This window comes from Protomyctophum bolini (assembly GCF_963924005.1).
Source record: "Protomyctophum bolini genome assembly, chromosome: 10".
Taxonomy (NCBI): Eukaryota; Metazoa; Chordata; class Actinopteri; order Myctophiformes; family Myctophidae; genus Protomyctophum; species Protomyctophum bolini.
Genome location: NC_137871.1, coordinates 37,934,610 through 37,950,458, shown reverse-complemented (window position 1 = coordinate 37,950,458; position 15,849 = coordinate 37,934,610).

The following is a 15,849-nucleotide window of genomic DNA, read 5'->3' as shown; positions in this document are numbered from 1 at the left end:
ATAGCAGTAATGGTAATGCAATACAGTGAGGACATGAACAACAAAAAATGTAAAAGCAAGAGTGTAGAAGTGGGTCTTTTCTTGAGCTGTGCTTTAAGAAGGTCTACAGAGGCTGCCTGGCGAAGGTACAGTGGGAGACTTTTGTGGAGAGTGTGGAGACTTCTTGTAAATGCAGATGTTTAACAATAGCAATAATGTAATTCTTGAAAGCGTATATGAAACCAAATGGGCCCTCAGCCCCTCACAGGTCCATTTGGTTTCATTGTATGCTCTCAAGATCTAATAAGGGTCCAGGGAAAACTGTCAAACAGAGTGACAAACTGCGTTTAACGTTTGTGCCAGAAAGAATGGGATTATTGTTACCTGGACAATATTTCCAATTAAGTTCGAGTTTGCCTTGAAGTTGTCATGGAAGCCGCGCCACCGTCTCTCTCTCATACCACGCATCCCCATGGTTACATGGAGATCATTTTTCATTGATCACTTTCAACATGGGGAAAAAAAGAAAAAGAAAACCTCCGAAAATAACCAGGAGCCCATGGTCCAAAATGATGAGAAACGAGGATAACTTTTTTTTTTCCAAATTTCAAAAAACATGGGCTATAACCCATCGTTTTTGTCATTTCGTCATTTTTTTCAAATCCTCAAAAATGATGAAAAACGGCGCGCTATAGTATGCCGTACGATATGGGCTATAGCCCATGGTCCAAAATGATGAGAAACGAGGCTAACTTTTTTTTCAAAATTTAAAAAAACATGGGCTATAACCCATCGTTTTTGTCATTTTGTCATTTTTTTCAAATCCTCAAAAATGATGAAAACCGGCGTGCCATAGTATGCCGTACGATATGGGCTATAGCCCACGGTCCAAAATGATGAGAAACGAGGCTAACTTTTTTTTTTCAAAATTTCAAAAAACATGGGCTATAACCCATCGTTTTTGTCATTTCGTCATTTTTTTCAAATCCTCAAAAATGATGAAAAACGGCGCGCTATAGTATGCCGTACGATATGGGCTATAGCCCATGGTCCAAAATGATGAGAAACGAGGCTAACTTTTGTTTTTTAATTTAAAAAAACATGGGCTATAACCCATCGTTTTTTTTTTTTTTCAAATCCTCAAAAATGATGAAAAACGGCGTGCCATAGTATGCCGTACGATATGGGCTATAGCCCACGGTCCAAAATGATGAGAAACGAGGCTAACTTTTTTTTTCCAAATTTCAAAAAACATGGGCTATAACCCATCGTTTTTGTCATTTCGTCATTTTTTTCAAATCCTCAAAAATGATGAAAAACGGCGCGCTATAGTATGACGTACGATATGGGCTATAGCCCACGGTCCAAAATGATGAGAAACGAGGCTAACTTTTTTTTCCCAAATTTCAAAAAACATGGGCTATAACCCATCGTTTTTGTCATTTCGTCATTTTTTTCAAATCCTCAAAAATGATGAAAAACGGCGCGCTATAGTATGCCGTACGATATGGGCTATAGCCCATGGTCCAAAATGATGAGAAACGAGGCTAACTTTTTTTTCAAAATTTAAAAAAACATGGGCTATAAACCATCGTTTTTGTCATTTTGTCATTTTTTTCAAATCCTCAAAAATGATGAAAACCGGCGTGCCATAGTATGCCGTACGATATGGGCTATAGCCCATGGTCCAAAATGATGAGAAACGAGGATAACTTTTTTTTCAAAATTTCAAAAAACATGGGCTATAACCCATCGTTTTTGTCATTTCGTCATTTTTTTCAAATCCTCAAAAATGATGAAAAACGGCGTGCCATAGTATGCCGTACGATATGGGCTATAGCCCACGGTCCAAAATGATGAGAAACGAGGCTAACTTTTTTTTTCCAAATTTCAAAAAACATGGGCTATAACCCATCGTTTTTGTCATTTCGTCATTTTTTTCGAATCCTCAAAAATGATGAAAAACGGCGCGCTATAGTATGACGTACGATATGGGCTATAGCCCATGGTCCAAAATGATGAGAAACGAGGATAACTTTTTTTTCAAAATTAAAAAAAACATGGGCTATAACCCATCGTTTTTGTCATTTCGTCATTTTATTCAAATCCTCAAAAATGATGAAAAACGGCGCGCTATAGTATGCCGTACGATATGGGCTATAGCCCACGGTCCAAAATGATGAGAAACGAGGCAAACTTTTTTTTTCCAAATTTCAAAAAACATGGGCTATAACCCATCGTTTTTGTCATTTCGTCATTTTTTTCAAATCCTCAAAAATGATGAAAAACGGCGCGCTATAGTATGACGTACGATATGGGCTATAGCCCATGGTCCAAAATGATGAGAAACGAGGATAACTTTTTTTTCAAAATTTCAAAAAACATGGGCTATAACCCATCGTTTTTGTCATTTCGTCATTTTTTTCAAATCCTCAAAAATGATGAAAAACGGCGCGCTATAGTATGACGTACGATATGGGCTATAGCCCACGGTCCAAAATGATGAGAAACGAGGCTAACTTTTTTTTTCCAAATTTCAAAAAACATGGGCTATAACCCATCGTTTTTGTCATTTCGTCATTTTTTTCAAATCCTCAAAAATGATGAAAAACGGCGCGCTATAGTATGACGTACGATATGGGCTATAGCCCATGGTCCAAAATGATGAGAAACGAGGATAACTTTTTTTTCAAAATTAAAAAAAACATGGGCTATAACCCATCGTTTTTGTCATTTTGTCATTTTTTTCAAATCCTCAAAAATGATGAAAAACGGCGCGCTATAGTATGCCGTACGATATGGGCTATAGCCCACCGTCCAAAATGATGAGAAACGAGGCTAACTTTTTTTTTCCAAATTTCAAAAAACATGGGCTATAACCCATCGTTTTTGTCATTTCGTCATTTTTTTCAAATCCTCAAAAATGATGAAAAACGGCGCGCTATAGTATGACGTACGATATGGGCTATAGCCCATGGTCCAAAATGATGAGAAACGAGGATAACTTTTTTTTCAAAATAAAAAAAAACATGGGCTATAACCCATCGTTTTTGTCATTTCGTCATTTTTTTCAAATCCTCAAAAATGATGAAAAACGGCGCGCTATAGTATGCCGTACGATATGGGCTATAGCCCACGGTCCAAAATGATGAGAAACGAGGCTAACTTTTTTTTTCCAAATTTCAAAAAACATGGGCTATAACCCATCGTTTTTGTCATTTCGTCATTTTTTTCAAATCCTCAAAAGTGATGAAAAACGGCGCGCTATAGTATGACGTACGATATGGGCTATAGCCCATGGTCCAAAATGATGAGAAACGAGGATAACTTTTTTTTCAAAATTAAAAAAAACATGGGCTATAACCCATCGTTTTTGTCATTTTGTCATTTTTTTCAAATCCTCAAAAATGATGAAAAACGGCGCGCTATAGTATGCCGTACGATATGGGCTATAGCCCACCGTCCAAAATGATGAGAAACGAGGCTAACTTTTTTTTTCCAAATTTCAAAAAACATGGGCTATAACCCATCGTTTTTGTCATTTCGTCATTTTTTTCAAATCCTCAAAAATGATGAAAAACGGCGCGCTATAGTATGACGTACGATATGGGCTATAGCCCATGGTCCAAAATGATGAGAAACGAGGATAACTTTTTTTTCAAAATAAAAAAAAACATGGGCTATAACCCATCGTTTTTGTCATTTCGTCATTTTTTTCAAATCCTCAAAAATGATGAAAAACGGCGCGCTATAGTATGCCGTACGATATGGGCTATAGCCCACGGTCCAAAATGATGAGAAACGAGGCTAACTTTTTTTTTCCAAATTTCAAAAAACATGGGCTATAACCCATCGTTTTTGTCATTTCGTCATTTTTTTCAAATCCTCAAAAGTGATGAAAAACGGCGCGCTATAGTATGACGTACGATATGGGCTATAGCCCATGGTCCAAAATGATGAGAAACGAGGATAACTTTTTTTTCAAAATTTCAAAAAACATGGGCTATAACCCATCGTTTTTGTCATTTCGTCATTTTTTTCAAATCCTCAAAAATGATGAAAAACGGCGCGCTATAGTATGCCGTACGATATGGGCTATAGCCCACGGTCCAAAATGATGAGAAACGAGGCTAACTTTTTTTTTCCAAATTTAAAAAAACATGGGCTATAACCCATCGTTTTTGTCATTTCGTCATTTTTTCAAATCCTCAAAAATGATGAAAAACGGGGCGCTATAGTATGCCGTACGGTATGGGCTATAGCCCATGGTCCAAAATGATGAGAAACGAGGATAACTTTTTTTTCAAAATTTTAAAAAACATGGGCTATAACCCATCGTTTTTGTCATTTCGTCATTTTTTTCAAATCCTCAAAAATGATGAAAAACGGCGCGCTATAGTATGCCGTACGATATGAGCTATAGCCCATGGTCCAAAATGATGAGAAACGAGGCTAACTTTTTTTTTCAAAATTTCAAAAAACATGGGCTATAACCCATCGTTTTTGTCATTTCGTCATTTTTTTCAAATCCTCAAAAATGATGAAAAACGGGGCGCTATAGTATGCCGTACGATATGGGCTATAGCCCATGGTCCAAAATGATGAGAAACGAGGCTAACTTTTTTTTCTTTTTTTCAAAAAACATGGGCTATAACCCATCGTTTTTTGTTTTTTTTTAATCCTCAAAAATGATGAAAAACGGCGTGCCATAGTATGCCGTACGATATGGGCTATAGCCCACGGTCCAAAATGATGAGAAACGAGGCTAACTTTTTTTTTCCAAATTTCAAAAAACATGGGCTATAACCCATCGTTTTTGTCATTTCGTCATTTTTTTCAAATCCTCAAAAATGATGAAAAACGGCGCGCTATAGTATGCCGTACGATATGGGCTATAGCCCATGGTCCAAAATGATGAGAAACGAGGATAACTTTTTTTTCAAAATTTAAAAAAACATGGGCTATAACCCATCGTTTTTGTCATTTCGTCATTTTTTTCAAATCCTCAAAAATGATGAAAAACGGCGCGCTATAGTATGCCGTACGATATGGGCTATAGCCCATGGTCCAAAATGATGAGAAACGAGGCTAACTTTTTTTTTTTTTTCAAAAAACATGGGCTATAACCCATCGTTTTTTTCATTTTTTCATTTTTGTCAAATCATCAAAAATGATGAAAAACTGCGCGCTATAGTATGCCGTACGATATGGGCTATAGCCCACGGTCCAAAATGATGAGAAACGAGGCTAACTTTTTTTTTCAAAATTTCAAAAAACATGGGCTATAACCCATCGTTTTTGTCATTTCGTCATTTTTTTCAAATCCTCAAAAATGATGAAAAACGGCGCGCTATAGTATGACGTACGATATGGGCTATAGCCCACGGTCCAAAATGATGAGAAACGAGGATAACTTTTTTTTCAAAATTTCAAAAAACATGGGCTATAACCCATCGTTTTTGTCATTTCGTCATTTTTTTCAAATCCTCAAAAATGATGAAAAACGGCGCGCTATAGTATGCCGTACGATATGGGCTATAGCCCATGGTCCAAAATGATGAGAAACGAGGATAACTTTTTTTTCAAAATTTAAAAAAACATGGGCTATAACCCATCGTTTTTGTCATTTCGTCATTTTTTTCAAATCCTCAAAAATGATGAAAAACGGCGCGCTATAGTATGCCGTACGATATGGGCTATAGCCCATGGTCCAAAATGATGAGAAACGAGGCTAACTTTTTTTTTTCAAAATTTCAAAAAACATGGGCTATAACTCATCGTTTTTTTCATTTTTGTCAAATCATCAAAAATGATGAAAAACTGCGCGCTATAGTATGCCGTACGATATGGGCTATAGCCCACGATCCAAAATGATGAGAAACGAGGCTAACTTTTTTTTTCAAAATTTCAAAAAACATGGGCTATAACCCATCGTTTTTGTCATTTCGTCATTTTTTTCAAATCCTCAAAAATGATGAAAAACGGTGCGCTATAGTATGCCGTACGATATGGGCTATAGCCCATGGTCCAAAATGATGAGAAACGAGGCTAACTTTTTTTTTCAAAATTTCAAAAAACATGGGCTATAACCCATCGTTTTTGTCATTTCGTCATTTTTTTCAAATCCTCAAAAATGATGAAAAACGGCGCGCTATAGTATGCCGTACGATATGGGCTATAGCCCATGGTCCCAAATGATGAGAAACGAGGCTAACTTTTTTTTTCAAAATTTCAAAAAACATGGGCTATAACCCATCGTTTTTGTCATTTCGTCATTTTTTTCAAATCCTCAAAAATGATGAAAAACGGCGCGCTATAGTATGCCGTACGATATGGGCTATAGCCCATGGTCCAAAATGATGAGAAACGAGGCTAACCTTTTTTTTCAAAATTTCAAAAAACATGGGCTATAACCCATCGTTTTTGTCATTTCGTCATTTTTTTCAAATCCTCAAAAATGATGAAAAACGGCGCGCTATAGTATGCCGTACGATATGGGCTATAGCCCATGGTCCAAAATGATGAGAAACGAGGCTAACTTTTTTTTTCAAAATTTCAAAAAACATGGGCTATAACCCATCGTTTTTGTCATTTCGTCATTTTTTTCAAATCCTCAAAAATGATGAAAAACGGTGCGCTATAGTATGCCGTACGATATGGGCTATAGCCCATGGTCCCAAATGATGAGAAACGAGGCTAACTTTTTTTTTCAAAATTTCAAAAAACATGGGCTATAACCCATCGTTTTTGTCATTTCGTCATTTTTTTCAAATCCTCAAAAATGATGAAAAACGGCGCGCTATAGTATGCCGTACGATATGGGCTATAGCCCATGGTCCAAAATGATGAGAAACGAGGCTAACTTTTTTTTTCAAAATTTCAAAAAACATGGGCTATAACCCATCGTTTTTTTTATTTTTTCATTTTTGTGAAATCATCAAAAATGATGAAAAACGGCGCGCTATAGTATGCCGTACGATATAGGCTATAGCCCATGGTCCAAAATGATGAGAAACGAGGCTAACTTTTTTTTTCCAAATTTCAAAAAACATGGGCTATAACCCATCGTTTTTGTCATTTCGTCATTTTTTTCAAATCCTCAAAAATGATGAAAAACGGCGCGCTATAGTATGACGTACGATATGGGCTATAGCCCATGGTCCAAAATGATGAGAAACGAGGATAACTTTTTTTTCAAAATTAAAAAAAACATGGGCTATAACCCATCGTTTTTGTCATTTCGTCATTTTATTCAAATCCTCAAAAATGATGAAAAACGGCGCGCTATAGTATGCCGTGCGATATGGGCTATAGCCCACGGTCCAAAATGATGAGAAACGAGGCTAACTTTTTTTTCCCAAATTTCAAAAAACATGGGCTATAACCCATCGTTTTTGTCATTTCGTCATTTTTTTCAAATCCTCAAAAATGATGAAAAACGGCGCGCTATAGTATGACGTACGATATGGGCTATAGCCCATGGTCCAAAATGATGAGAAACGAGGATAACTTTTTTTTCAAAATTAAAAAAAACATGGGCTATAACCCATCGTTTTTGTCATTTCGTCATTTTATTCAAATCCTCAAAAATGATGAAAAACGGCGCGCTATAGTATGCCGTACGATATGGGCTATAGCCCACGGTCCAAAATGATGAGAAACGAGGATAACTTTTTTTTCAAAATTTAAAAAAACATGGGCTATAACCCATCGTTTTTGTCATTTCGTCATTTTTTTCAAATCCTCAAAAATGATGAAAAACGGCGCGCTATAGTATGCCGTACGATATGGGCTATAGCCCATGGTCCAAAATGATGAGAAACGAGGCTAACTTTTTTTTCTTTTTTTCAAAAAACATGGGCTATAACCCATCGTTTTTTGTTTTTTTTTAATCCTCAAAAATGATGAAAAACGGCGTGCCATAGTATGCCGTACGATATGGGCTATAGCCCACGGTCCAAAATGATGAGAAACGAGGCTAACTTTTTTTTTCCAAATTTCAAAAAACATGGGCTATAACCCATCGTTTTTGTCATTTCGTCATTTTTTTCAAATCCTCAAAAATGATGAAAAACGGCGCGCTATAGTATGCCGTACGATATGGTCTATAGATGGTCCAAAATGATGAGAAACGAGGCTAACTTTTTTTTCTGAATTTTTTTTTCCTGAAAATGTAGGTTAGGATTTAGAATCCTTTAAAAAAAAATTGGCTTCCGGTCTAAATGGGAAATTATTAAACCAGATTTTACTTTGTCATACGTTGTCATGCTGAGGAAAGTAAAAAGCTAAATATTTTCAACATTCTACTATTATATGACAAAAGCAGTGTTTTTTTTTGTTTTTTTTTTCAGTTTGAACAGTTTTGTTGTACAACATGGCTGTTTAACACATTAGCATAAAATACAAACTGGACTTATTTGAGCAGACAAAGTGTAAGCCCAGCCGACCAGTCTCACCAGAAAGATGGTCTCAACTTTGGCCACAGCTCTCCTCAGCACCGTGCCCATGTGGTCGCCCACACCTGCCAGCAGTATGCCAAACATGGGGATGCCCACCAGAGCGTAACACACACAGAACAGCTGGCCGTACGACGTACAAGGGGAAAGGTTCCCAAAGCCTGTCAACAGAGAAACAGAGGCCATTAAGACCATTAAGAAATGCATTGATTGATTGGGAGCTCGGGTGGCGCAGTGGTAAAGTAGCTGCCCACCACTGCAGAGTCTGGGGTTCAGATCCACCACGGACACGGAGCAACCTGCTCTGTCGAGTGTCTACAGTATACCTGTATACTGCTACAGGGTTGGGGGCGGCATCTGTCTGCGGGGAGTGTTGGGTGGGAGGAGTAGAACGAAGGCTCTACGTCCTCCCGGTGGGGGCTCCTCACTGGCAGGTGAGCCAGTAGGATACAACAGCCGTGACAATACACAGACGTGTGTGGGACTGGGGAGGAATCAATTGGCACAAATATTCATTTTCATTTTATTATATTGAATAGAAGAGGTTTTGTCATATATAGCCCATATCGTACGGCATACTATAGCGCGCCGTTTTTCATCATTTTTGTGACAAAAACGATGGGTTACAGCCCATGTTTTTTGAAATTTTGAAAAAAAAAGTTAGCCTCGTTTCTCATCATTTTGGACGGTGGGCTATAGCCCATATCGTACGGCATACTATAGCGCGCCGTTTTTCATCATTTTTGAGGATTTCCGCAATTCCGCAATTTGACAAAAACGATGGGTTATAGCCCATGTTTTTTGAAATTTTGAAAAAAAAAGTTATCCTCGTTTCTCATCATTTTGGACCATTGGCTATAGCCCATATCGTACGGCATACTATAGCGCGCCATTTTTCATCATTTTTGAAGATTTGAAAAAAATGACGAAATGACAAAAACGATGGGTTATAGCCCATGTTTTTTGAAATTTTGAAAAAAAAAGTTAGCCTCGTTTCTCATCATTTTGGACCGTGGGCTATAGCCCATATCGTACGGCATACTATAGCGCGCCGTTTTTCATCATTTTTGAGGATTTGAAAAAAATGACGAAATGACAAAAACGATGGGTTATAGCCCATGTTTTTTGAAATTTTGAAAAAAAAGGTTAGCCTCGTTTCTCATCATTTTGGACGGTGGGCTATAGCCCATATCGTACGGCATACTATAGCGCGCCGTTTTTCATCATTTTTGAGGATTTGAAAAAAATGACGAAATGACAAAAACGATGGGTTATAGCCCATGTTTTTTGAAATTTTGAAAAAAAAAGTTAGCCTCGTTTCTCATCATTTTGGACGGTGGGCTATAGCCCATATCGTACGGCATACTATAGCGCGCCGTTTTTCATCATTTTTGAGGATTTCCGCAATTCCGCAATTTGACAAAAACGATGGGTTATAGCCCATGTTTTTTGAAATTTTGAAAAAAACAGTTAGCCTCGTTTCTCATCATTTTGGACCGTGGGCTATAGCCCATATCGTACGGCATACTATAGCGCGCCGTTTTTCATCATTTTTGAGGATTTGAAAAAAATGACGAAATGACAAAAACGATGGGTTATAGCCCATGTTTTTTGAAATTTTGAAAAAAAAGGTTAGCCTCGTTTCTCATCATTTTGGACGGTGGGCTATAGCCCATATCGTACGGCATACTATAGCGCGCCGTTTTTCATCATTTTTGAAGATTTGAAAAAAATGACGAAATGACAAAAACGATGGGTTATAGCCCATGTTTTTTGAAATTTTGAAAAAAAAGGTTAGCCTCGTTTCTCATCATTTTGGACGGTGGGCTATAGCCCATATCGTACGGCATACTATAGCGCGCCGTTTTTCATCATTTTTGAAGATTTGAAAAAAATGACGAAATGACAAAAACGATGGGTTATAGCCCATGTTTTTTGAAATTTTGAAAAAAAAGGTTAGCCTCGTTTCTCATCATTTTGGACGGTGGGCTATAGCCCATATCGTACGGCATACTATAGCGCGCCGTTTTTCATCATTTTTGAAGATTTGAAAAAAATGACAAAATGACAAAAACGATGGGTTATAGCCCATGTTTTTTGAAATTTTGAAAAAAAAAGTTAGCCTCGTTTCTCATCATTTTGGACGGTGGGCTATAGCCCATATCGTACGGCATACTATAGCGCGCCGTTTTTCATCATTTTTGAGGATTTCCGCAATTCCGCAATTTGACAAAAACGATGGGTTATAGCCCATGTTTTTTGAAATTTTGAAAAAAACAGTTAGCCTCGTTTCTCATCATTTTGGACCGTGGGCTATAGCCCATATCGTACGGCATACTATAGCGCGCCGTTTTTCATCATTTTTGAGGATTTGAAAAAAATGACGAAATGACAAAAACGATGGGTTATAGCCCATGTTTTTTGAAATTTTGAAAAAAAAGGTTAGCCTCGTTTCTCATCATTTTGGACGGTGGGCTATAGCCCATATCGTACGGCATACTATAGCGCGCCGTTTTTCATCATTTTTGAAGATTTGAAAAAAATGACGAAATGACAAAAACGATGGGTTATAGCCCATGTTTTTTGAAATTTTGAAAAAAAAGGTTAGCCTCGTTTCTCATCATTTTGGACGGTGGGCTATAGCCCATATCGTACGGCATACTATAGCGCGCCGTTTTTCATCATTTTTGAAGATTTGAAAAAAATGACAAAATGACAAAAACGATGGGTTATAGCCCATGTTTTTTGAAATTTTGAAAAAAAAAAGTTAGCCTCGTTTCTCATCATTTTGGACGGTGGGCTATAGCCCATATCGTACGGCATACTATAGCGCGCCGTTTTTCATCATTTTTGAAGATTTGAAAAAAATGACGAAATGACAAAAACGATGGGTTATAGCCCATGTTTTTTGAAATTTTGAAAAAAAAAGTTAGCCTCGTTTCTCATCATTTTGGACGGTGGGCTATAGCCCATATCGTACGGCATACTATAGCGCGCCGTTTTTCATCATTTTTGAGGATTTCCGCAATTCCGCAATTTGACAAAAACGATGGGTTATAGCCCATGTTTTTTGAAATTTTGAAAAAAAAAGTTATCCTCGTTTCTCATCATTTTGGACCATTGGCTATAGCCCATATCGTACGGCATACTATAGCGCGCCGTTTTTCATCATTTTTGAGGATTTGAAAAAAATGACGAAATGACAAAAACGATGGGTTATAGCCCATGTTTTTTGAAATTTTGAAAAAAAAGGTTAGCCTCGTTTCTCATCATTTTGGACGGTGGGCTATAGCCCATATCGTACGGCATACTATAGCGCGCCGTTTTTCATCATTTTTGAGGATTTGAAAAAAATGACGAAATGACAAAAACGATGGGTTATAGCCCATGTTTTTTGAAATTTTGAAAAAAAAAGTTAGCCTCGTTTCTCATCATTTTGGACGGTGGGCTATAGCCCATATCGTACGGCATACTATAGCGCGCCGTTTTTCATCATTTTTGAGGATTTCCGCAATTCCGCAATTTGACAAAAACGATGGGTTATAGCCCATGTTTTTTGAAATTTTGAAAAAAACAGTTAGCCTCGTTTCTCATCATTTTGGACCGTGGGCTATAGCCCATATCGTACGGCATACTATAGCGCGCCGTTTTTCATCATTTTTGAGGATTTGAAAAAAATGACGAAATGACAAAAACGATGGGTTATAGCCCATGTTTTTTGAAATTTTGAAAAAAAAGGTTAGCCTCGTTTCTCATCATTTTGGACGGTGGGCTATAGCCCATATCGTACGGCATACTATAGCGCGCCGTTTTTCATCATTTTTGAAGATTTGAAAAAATGACGAAATGACAAAAACGATGGGTTATAGCCCATGTTTTTTGAAATTTTGAAAAAAAAAGTTAGCCTCGTTTCTCATCATTTTGGACCGTGGGCTATAGCCCATATCGTACGGCATACTATAGCGCGCCGTTTTTCATCATTTTTGAAGATTTGTAAAAAATGACGAAATGACAAAAACGATGGGTTATAGCCCATGTTTTTTGAAATTTTGAAAAAAAAAGTTAGCCTCGTTTCTCATCATTTTGGACGGTGGGCTATAGCCCATATCGTACGGCATACTATAGCGCGCCGTTTTTCATCATTTTTGAGGATTTGAAAAAAATGACGAAATGACAAAAACGATGGGTTATAGCCCATGTTTTTTGAAATTTTGAAAAAAAAGGTTAGCCTCGTTTCTCATCATTTTGGACGGTGGGCTATAGCCCATATCGTACGGCATACTATAGCGCGCCGTTTTTCATCATTTTTGAAGATTTGAAAAAAATGACAAAATGACAAAAACTATGGGTTATAGCCCATGTTTTTTGAAATTTTGAAAAAAAAAGTTAGCCTCGTTTCTCATCATTTTGGACGGTGGGCTATAGCCCATATCGTACGGCATACTATAGCGCGCCGTTTTTCATCATTTTTGAAGATTTGAAAAAAATGACGAAATGACAAAAACGATGGGTTATAGCCCATGTTTTTTGAAATTTTGGAAAAAAAAGTTAGCCTCGTTTCTCATCATTTTGGACGGTGGGCTATAGCCCATATCGTACGGCATACTATAGCGCGCCGTTTTTCATCATTTTTGAGGATTTCCGCAATTCCGCAATTTGACAAAAACGATGGGTTATAGCCCATGTTTTTTGAAATTTTGAAAAAAACAGTTAGCCTCGTTTCTCATCATTTTGGACCGTGGGCTATAGCCCATATCGTACGGCATACTATAGCGCGCCGTTTTTCATCATTTTTGAGGATTTGAAAAAAATGACGAAATGACAAAAACGATGGGTTATAGCCCATGTTTTTTGAAATTTTGAAAAAAAAGGTTAGCCTCGTTTCTCATCATTTTGGACGGTGGGCTATAGCCCATATCGTACGGCATACTATAGCGCGCCGTTTTTCATCATTTTTGAAGATTTGAAAAAATGACGAAATGACAAAAACGATGGGTTATAGCCCATGTTTTTTGAAATTTTGAAAAAAAAAGTTAGCCTCGTTTCTCATCATTTTGGACCGTGGGCTATAGCCCATATCGTACGGCATACTATAGCGCGCCGTTTTTCATCATTTTTGAAGATTTGTAAAAAATGACGAAATGATAAAAACGATGGGTTATAGCTCATGTTTTTTGAAATTTTGAAAAAAAAAGTTAGCCTCGTTTCTCATCATTTTGGACCGTGGGCTATAGCCCATATCGTACTGCATACTATAGCGCGCCGTTTTTCATCATTTTTGAAGATTTGAAAAAAATGACGAAATGACAAAAACGTTGGGTTATAGCCCATGTTTTTTGAAATTTTGAAAAAAAAAGTTAGCCTCGTTTCTCATCATTTTGGACCGTGGGCTATAGCCCATATCGTACGGCATACTATAGCGCGCCGTTTTTCATCATTTTTGAGGATTTTGAAAAAATGACGAAATGACAAAAACGATGGGTTATAGCCCATGTTTTTTGAAATTTTGAAAAAAAAAAGTTAGCCTCGTTTCTCATCATTTTGGACGGTGGGCTATAGCCCATATCGTACGGCATACTATAGCGCGCCGTTTTTCATCATTTTTGAGGATTTTGAAAAAATGACGAAATGACAAAAACGATGGGTTATAGCCCATGTTTTTTGAAATTTTGAAAAAAAAAGTTAGCCTCGTTTCTCATCATTTTGGACCGTGGGCTATAGCCCATATCGTACGGCATACTATAGCGCGCAGTTTTTCATCATTTTTGAAGATTTGAAAAAAATGACGAAATGACAAAAACGATGGGTTATAGCCCATGTTTTTTGAAATTTTGAAAAAAAAAGTTAGCCTCGTTTCTCATCATTTTGGACCGTGGGCTATAGCCCATATCGTACGGCATACTATAGCGCGCAGTTTTTCATCATTTTTGAAGATTTGAAAAAAATGACGAAATGACAAAAACGATGGGTTATAGCCCATGTTTTTTGAAATTTTGAAAAAAAAAGTTAGCCTCGTTTCTCATCATTTTGGACCGTGGGCTATAGCCCATATCGTACGGCATACTATAGCGCGCCGTTTTTCATCATTTTTGAGGATTTTAAAAAAATTACGAAATGACAAAAACGATGGGTTATAGCCCATGTTTTTTGAAATTTTGAAAAAAAAAGTTAGCCTCGTTTCTCATCATTTTGGACGGTGGGCTATAGCCCATATCGTACGGCATACTATAGCGCGCCGTTTTTCATCATTTTTGAAGATTTGAAAAAAAATGACGAAATGACAAAAACGATGGGTTATAGCCCATGTTTTTTGAAATTTTGAAAAAAAAAGTTAGCCTCGTTTCTCATCATTTTGGACGGTGGGCTATAGCCCATATCGTACGGCATACTATAGCGCGCCGTTTTTCATCATTTTTGAGGATTTCCGCAATTCCGCAATTTGACAAAAACGATGGGTTATAGCCCATGTTTTTTGAAATTTTGAAAAAAAAAGTTATCCTCGTTTCTCATCATTTTGGACCATTGGCTATAGCCCATATCGTACGGCATACTATAGCGCGCCATTTTTCATCATTTTTGAGGATTTGAAAAAAATGACGAAATGACAAAAACGATGGGTTATAGCCCATGTTTTTTTAAATTTTGGAAAAAAAAGTTAGCCTCGTTTCTCATCATTTTGGACCGTGGGCTATAGCCCATAATCGTACGGCATACTATAGCGCGCCGTTTTTCATCATTTTTGAAGATTTGAAAAAAATGACGAAATGACAAAAACGATGGGTTATAGCCCATGTTTTTTGAAATTTTGAAAAAAAAAGTTAGCCTCGTTTCTCATCATTTTGGACCGTGGGCTATAGCCCATATCGTACGGCATACTATAGCGCGCCGTTTTTCATCATTTTTGAGGATTTGAAAAAAATGACGAAATGACAAAAACGATGGGTTATAGCCCATGTTTTTTGAAATTTTGAAAAAAAAAGTTAGCCTCGTTTCTCATCATTTTGGACCGTGGGCTATAGCCCATATCGTACGGCATACTATAGCGCGCGGTTTTTCATCATTTTTGAAGATTTGAAAAAAATGACGAAATGACAAAAACGATGGGTTATAGCCCATGTTTTTTTAAATTTTGAAAAAAAAAGTTAGCCTCGTTTCTCATCATTTTGGACCGTGGGCTATAACCCATATCGTACGGCATACTATAGCGCGCCGTTTTTCATCATTTTTGAAGATTTGAAAAAAATGACGAAATGACAAAAACGATGGGTTATAGCCCATGTTTTTTGAAATTTTGAAAAAAAAAGTTAGCCTCGTTTCTCATCATTTTGGACCGTGGGCTATAGCCCATATCGTACGGCATACTATAGCGCGCCGTTTTTCATCATTTTTGAAGATTTGAAAAAAATGACGAAAT